The 7,679-nt window shown below is 45.4% G+C and overlaps 2 pseudogenes; both read right to left on the bottom strand.

Moving 5' to 3' along the window:
• Positions 1 to 557: 557 nt before the first annotated feature.
• Positions 558 to 1,057, bottom strand: LOC118239545 (annotated as a pseudogene).
• A 221-nt stretch (positions 1,058 to 1,278) lies between these two features.
• On the bottom strand, positions 1,279 to 7,082 carry LOC118239544 (annotated as a pseudogene).
• Between the last annotated feature and the right edge of the window lie 597 nt (positions 7,083 to 7,679).

The raw sequence follows: 7,679 nt of genomic DNA, 5'->3' as shown, positions 1-7,679 counted from the left end.
TCTACCTGAGCTCGATCTGCCAGGTCTGCAAATGCCTGCCTGCTGGATTCTGTCTTGAACTGGCATGATGGTAGAGACTCCTGTGGCTCAACTTTCACATCCTCCTTGGCTGATTCAGAGTACCTTCTGAATTGTATCTGACAGGAGGAAATAGGGTGTTGTGTTTCAAGCCTGTGTCACTAATATGAGCCACCGGTGTTAATATCTCCTCAAAGGTAGGAATATTTCTCAGCAAAACAGGATCATCATGTAGACCAGACTGGCCAAATCTTTGAAATTTGGATGACATCCAAATGTCATGCATTTTACTGTACTTAGTTGCAAGCTGCTCTTGATTATCATTTTCCTTTGAGCTAAGGACTAGAGGTTCCTTTTTCGGCTTGTCTGTTTTAGGGGTCGTTTTTTGCTTCTTTTCCGTATCTTGTTCTTTGGCTTTGCTGGCGGTCTACTAGGTTTGGTTAGTATCCCTGAAGGTGGTTTCTGTTGTGCCATGTCTATCTGCTGACTGTGCTTCTGTGTATACTGTTTGCATCCTCTTCATCTTCCACTAGCTGAGCCTATTCCTCGTATTCTTCCTCATCCTGATTTCCGCATCGCCATCCTCCACGTAGCCTTCCACATCAGAGTCGGGGGCCTCCTTGTTGTCCCTGTCGTGGCCATCGAGGTATGTGGCCTGGGTCAGGAGCTTAAATGCATTTTCTCGGTAGTCATTCACCTGTGGGTCACCTCACAGTTAAACAGGTCTAGGCTCTTGAGAATCCCTAACTTCTTCAGTGGCTCTATTGTGCTGAGGTCTTTTATTTTGTGGCCACTTAAATTTAGATGCTTAAGGTTGGGACTTTTTTCTGCCATACTTCAAGGTCCCCTGAGATTCTGTTATGGCTTAGTTCGAGCTGCTTGAGTATGTTCATCTTGGGTAAGTTCGCAATGGAGGTGAGGCCTACAGGGATTGTACTTAAGAATTCCAGTTCTTCAAACTCATCTGTGAGGCCTTTGATTTTTTCCCTTCAATTGACTGACAGTTGTCCAGGACCAGTTCTTTCACCTTTCGCCTCATCCCCGCAGAGAAACGAATGTGTTTCAAACTCAAGCCATCTCCCAACTCCTAAAACAGACATTTTCACCAAGCGGGAGAACTTCCTTTCTCGGAGTCCCTTCTGAAGAAGCTTTTGAAGAACTCGGGTTACTAAACTGAGGAGCCTGGAAATAAAATACAGAAATTTTGCCGCAAATTTTGTCTGTCTGCAATCCTCAGGAGTTGATGAACGCACTCGTATTCTACATCTGTAGGAACTCGCATTGGGCTCGGCTCCTTCTCTCGCTTTCTCGAGCCTTCTTGCTAGGCATCTGCGACAGCAGCGCAGTGATGTAGGGTTCACACCACTCAGAAGAAGGTGTGTCTCCAGTCCTGCAGAACTGAGCTACAAACTCAGGCTCTAGCTCTACCCACGCTATGCCCGATGGCATGTTCTGACACGCCACTCTCTGCAGCGTCTCCTAAGCACCACAGCAATCTCAGGTGCGCCCAGGGGACTGAGGTCCCCATCCTGGGATCTGGGACTCCCACAGGACTCGGACTGAGCCAGATGCACCGAGGGTGCCACACACACCAGACACACCAACTTTATGTCGATCAGAAGGTTTGTGTCTACAGGTAAACAGTGCACATTTTTCAAGACGTTTGTTACTGTTTGTGCAAACATCGGGGAAGGATTGGTTTCCTGGTTGTCCTCCTCAGAGGGCTGGGAATGTTCAACCTGGGTTAAATTTGCATCAAGGTCTCCCTTGCTTTTACTCGATAACGGGGCTCTCTTGGTTGGCATCACTGCCCCACCTCCATTCCCGTCTTGCTTTTTGTATTCTTCCCTACATTTTCAAGGGCATGTGTGATCCAATCCAATCTCTGCCCTTCTTCCCCATGACCACATTGGATGTATGCCGTGGACTCTGCATACATCCAATGCAGGGTATGGATTGTTTACTGGTTTGTTATCGTCTCTCTGTAAAGCAAGCACAAAAAATGTCTCCATTACCTGCTGAAATGAGACAACTACTTCCTAGCAGCTTTGCTATGAATCCAGGCAAGCTTGGCGTTGATGGCAAGTCTCCTGAGCCAGTGTCAGTACTTGGGTTACTTCACTGATTTAACTGCTGTGTAATTCATACATTGAATATTCTACTTCTTCCTTTAGTACCAAGTGTAGAGATACTGGTTATTTTTAGTATTGAATATTATAAATATTCTTGTCAAAAACACATGCATACACACAGGGTGGTTGAGTCATGACGTGTGTGCTTCGGGTAGGGTTAGCTTTAGCAGTTCTATTGTGATAAATTGTTGGCCCACAGCTCCTAAGGGGGTCTCTGAGTTGCTTTTCTGCCCATAACCACAGGGGTATCTTGTTTTCTAGTCCTGAATTACAGCCCTGGCCTTGCCCACTGTCATCAATTACACCAGGGGTTTCTCCACTGTGCTGTAAGTGTATATAAGGCTGCTCTCTCCCTGGAACAAGGACCGACAGGGGCAAGCAACCAGATGTCTCTGCTTTTAACTAAATCTCCAGGCTTTCACCTGATACTCAGATTTAGTTGTGGTGTGGATGCCACACAAATGAGCACTCACCTTTACATTCACAGGGTCTCTTCCAAGTCGGAGTTCTTCTGGTCATTCGCTAAAGGTGTAGCAGTTTTGCAGGTTCCCTAAGGCAGTTCTCAATGGTCTCATTCAAATCTGTCCGTGCTGTGTGTGAAGGAATCCCCCAGTGGTCCATTGTTTGGTGTTTGTGGTTTCCACTTCAAAATGCCAACTGGAAGTTCATTGGAATTAATCACATTCTTTCCTGAGGATAGACAATAACTCTGGGAAGGGTGTCTCAGGAGAGGTACCAGGCAACGAGGGTGGTATCTGATGCACCAGGTTCTCTTGAGCACCTAGGTGAAACTGTGTTTTATCAGCACCAGGCATGTTAGCACACTGGTTAGATGGAGGGGAAGGCTGTGGCACAGGGTGAGCTTTCTCACTGATGTTCTCCCTGGGCTCTGCCTGAGCTCGATCGGCTAGGTCTGCAAATGCCTGCCTGCTGGATTCTGTCTTGAACTGGCATGATGGTAGAGACTCCTGTGGCTCAACTTTCACTTCCTCCTTGGCTGATTCAGAGGACCTTCTGAATTGTATCTGACAGGAGGAAATAGGGTGTTGTGTTTCAAGCATAATATGTCTCTACTATGAGCCACCGGTGTTAATATCTCCTCAAAGGTAGGAATATTTCCCAGCAAAATAGGAACATCATGTGGACCAGACTGGCCAAATCATGAAATTTGAATGACATCCAAATGTCATGCATTTTACTGTACTTCGTTGCAAGCTGCTCTTCCTAATTGTTTTCCTGTGAGCTACGGACTAGATGCTCCTTTTTTGGCTTGTCTCTTTGGGGGTCAATTCTGCTTTTATCTGTGTTTTCTTCTTTGGCTCTGCTGGTGGTATGGTATACTAGTTTTGTTTGGTATACCTGAAGATGTGTTCTGTTGTGCCATGCCTTTCTCCTGACTATGTTTCTGCTGTAAAGTCTTTCCAGCAGGGCACCGGGTAGACTTTCAGTATTTTCACTCTCAGGAGGTGTGAGATTGAAATTAATTGCAGATGCAAGCTGGGTTAATTGTGCTGAGCCATCTTCAATTTGACTGTAAAGTGGTGCTTCTTGATCTACCATCCTGAGATGGTGGATTTTACACCCGATCAGCAGTTCAAGCTCATTTACATTTGAATTGAGGTCTCCCTTGACTTGACCCAGAAGTGGACTTTCTTGGTTGGCATCCACTGCCCGGCCTCCATTCCCGTCATGCTTTTAGTATTCTTCCCTACCTTTTCAAGGGCATGTGTGATGCCCAGGCCTTGCCCTCTGGCATCAATTACACCTGAGGTTTCTCCCATATTTCTTAGCCCTGGGATTACTCCATTGTACTGTCAGTGTACAGAAGGCTGCTCTCCCTCTGGAACGAGGTGGGACAGATGCACATAGCACACGAGGCCAGACATCTCTGCTTTGAACTAAATATTCAGGCTTTCGCCTCATACTGGAACTTAGTTCTGATTGAGGAGTTTCCATTGATACCAGAAAAGAAAGGGGAACCTGAGTGAGAGCCCTCGGAAGGCGAGCCAGCAAGCAAGGTTTATGAGGGTCGATTCGTAAAGGTAGAGTAAGGAGGCCTCAACTCCTGAGACTTGGATTGGAAATAGAGAAGCGCTGTCTCAAAAAGCAAATGAAAATTTAAAAAAAAACTAGAACAATAGAAAATGAGAAGTAAAAATCAAATAGGATAATACAAAAAGAAAATACAGAGTCCACATACAGTATGCTACTGTGCTCTCTTTGAATTATTTGCCAAAAAATTACGCTTGATTTTAAAGGCTGCTGAGTTAACTCGTATATTTCAAAACTACTTTGACTTCATAATTTAAGTAGCAGGATCGTTTCTTTGGGAAAAGACTTTCTGCTTTTGTTTCCACAGAAGGTGAAAAGCTGTGGGTTCCTTCCAGACTAGTGAGTTCATGAAGCAAGACCCCCTTGAAGCAGTTCCCAGGTGATCCAGCATCTAAGACAGCTGGGACAAGGCAGCCTCGCAGACCAACCTAGCCAAGATTTCTGGGTTTTCTTAGGATCCCCGTGGTATTTCTGCACCCCTAACAGCAGGAAGTAGTTTGGAGAGAACGACGCCCCCTTTCCCAAATATCGTGTATAAATGTGTTTTCATTGAAATTCACTTGGTTGGTTATAAAGGGTGATGACCAGGAATATTAGCCCGATGATAGAGAAGTGAGTGACCCTGAAAAGAATAAAAATGTGTAACTATAAGTTAGAGAAATGAGACAGAACATTACTAGACAGATGATTGTATATTTGCTTAATTACATTTTAATAGCCAGGAAAGGGGAAGCAAAGCAGAAACAAGTACAGAAGATTTTAGAGTTTAAAAGTTTTGAAAGGCTGCTTCCCTCACAGAAGACACCAGCGTATGTGTGTGTATCTGAGCTGCTCCATGGTTTGGGAAACTTAAGGTGAGACTTCCCATAGACACAGAACAGCAGGAAATACCTGGCCCTGAACTGGTTAGCACTTTAATAGAGACCAGAGACCTCTGCTATTGCTTAGGAGCAGCTGGATGAAAAAGAATATAGAGGGCACAGAGATTGGGATGAGTGTGAAGCGTTACTCAGTATCTTCACCTCCCTCTTTTTTTCTTTTTTTTTTCTAAGCATTTTCAAGACTGGATTTCTCTGGCTTTGAGGCTGTCCTGGAACTAGCTCTTGTAGACCAGGAGGGTCTCGAACTCGGATATCCACCTGCCTCTTCCTCCCAAGTACTGGGATTAAAGGTTACCGCACCACTGCCCATCCTTCTCCCTCAATTTTAACTGGTAACCCAGAGAGGCAAAATTCAGCAGAAGCCAAGAGGCTTGAAAGATTTAGTGGAATCGCTCTCACAGGAGATAAGAAATTTGCAGGTTTCTTCACATCAGAGAAAACCAGAAAGTGCAGAACAATGTGAAATCACAGCTGAGCAGAATAGAGCCCCAAAACTTCTCATTTCTTGTGAGATGCTCGTCAGGAAGGGCAATTCAAAGATGTAGATCAACAGTTAGGTTTTAATATAGCAGCATTTATGCGTGTGCACTGTGTTTGATACAGTCCTCCGATGATCTATTGCTTGGTGTTTGTAGTCTCCACTTTGCAAATCCAATTGTCATCCCATTGAAATTCATCACATTCTCTTTCCTGAGGATGGACAAGAGTTCCGGAAAGGGTGTGTCAGGAGAGGTACAAGGCAACGTTGGCGGTATCTGACGCATCAGGCTCTCTTGAGCAACTAGATGAAACTGTTTTTATCAGTACCAGGTATGTGAGCACACTGGTTAGATGGAGGGGAAGGCTGTGGCAGAGGCTGAGCTTTCTCACTGATGTTCACCCTGGGCTCTCCCTGAGCTCGATCTGCCAGGTCTGCTAATGCCTGCCTGCTGGATTCTGTCTTGAACTGGCATGATGGTAGAGACTCCTGTGGCTCAACTTTCACTTCCTCCTTGGCTGATTCAGAGTACCTTCTGAATTGTATCTGACAGGAGGAAATAGGGTATTGTGTTTCAAGCCTAATACGTCTCTACTATGCGCCACCCGTGTTAATATCTCCTCAAAGGCAGGAATATTTCCCAGCAAAACAGGATCATCATGTGGACCACACTAGCCAAATCTTTGAAATTTGGATGACATCCAAATGTCATGCATTTTACTGTACTTAGTTGCAAGCTGCTCTTGATTACCATTTTCCTAAGAGCTAAGACTAGAGGTTCCTTTTGCAGCTTGTCTGTTTTAGGGGTCGTTTTTTGCTTCTTTTCCGTGTCTTGTTCTTTGGCTTTGCTGGCGGCCTACTAGGTTTGGTTAGTATCCCTGAAGGTGGTTTCTGTTGTGCCAAGTCTATCTGCTGACTGTGTTTCCGTGTATACTGTTTGCATCCTCTTCATCTTCCACTAGCTGGGCCTATTCCTCGCATTCTTCCTCATCCTCATTTCCTGATCATCATCCTCCACATAGCCTTCACATCGGAGTCGGGGGCCTCCTTGTTGTCCCTGTCGTGGCCATCTAGGATTGTGACCTGGGGCAGGAGCTTGAACACATTTTCTCGGTAGTCATTCCGGTGGGTCACATCAGTTAAACACGTCTAGGCACTTGAGATTCTCTAACTTCAGTGGCTCTATTGTGCTGAGGTCTTTTATTTTGTGGCCACTTAAATTTAGATGCTTAAGGTTGGGACTTTTTTTCTGCCATACTTCAAGGTTCCCTGAGATTCTGTTATGGCTTAGGTCGAGCTGCTTGTGTATGTTTAACTTGGGTAAGTTCGCAATGGAGGTGAGGCCTATGGGGATTGTACTTAAGAATTCCAGTTCTTCAAACTCATCTGTGAGGCCTTTGATTGTTTTCCTTCATTTGACTGACAGTTGTCCAGACCAGTTCTTTCACCTTTTGCCTCATCCCCGCAGAGAAACAAATGTGTTTCAAACTCAAGCCATCTCCCAACTCCTAAAACAGACATTTTCACCAAGTGGGAGAACTTCCTTTCTAGGAGTCCCTTCTTGGAGAATCTTTTGAAGAACTCAGGTTACTAAACTGAGGAGCTTGGAAATAAATACAGAAGTTTTGCCGCAATTTTGTCTGCAATCCTCAGGAGTTGATGAACACACTTGTATTCTACATCTGTAGGAAATCGCATTGGGCTCGGCTCCTTCTCTTGCTTTCTCGAGCCTTCTTGCTAGGCATCTCTGACAGCAGCACAGTGATGTAGGGTTCACACCACTCAGAAGGTGTGTCTCCAGTCCTGCAGAACTGAGCTACAAACTCAGGCTCTAGCTCTATCCACGCTATGCCCGAATGCATGTTCTGACACGCCACTCTCTGCAGAGTCTCCTAAGCACCACAGCAATCTCAGGTGCCCACAGGGGACTGGGGTCTCCATCCTGGGATCTGGGAATCCCACAGGACTCGGACTGAGCCAGATGAACTGAGGGTGCCGCAGGCCAGACGCACCAACTTTATGTCGATCAGAAAGTTTGTGTGTACAGGTAAACAGTGAACATTTTTCATGACGTTTGTTAAGGTCTGTGCAAACATCGGGGAAGGATTGGTTTCCTGG

This window comes from Cricetulus griseus (assembly GCF_003668045.3).
Source record: "Cricetulus griseus strain 17A/GY chromosome 1 unlocalized genomic scaffold, alternate assembly CriGri-PICRH-1.0 chr1_0, whole genome shotgun sequence".
NCBI lineage: Eukaryota > Metazoa > Chordata > Mammalia > Rodentia > Cricetidae > Cricetulus > Cricetulus griseus.
Note: the sequence above shows the minus strand (reverse complement) of the source record. Positions and strands in the feature narration are given on the sequence as shown.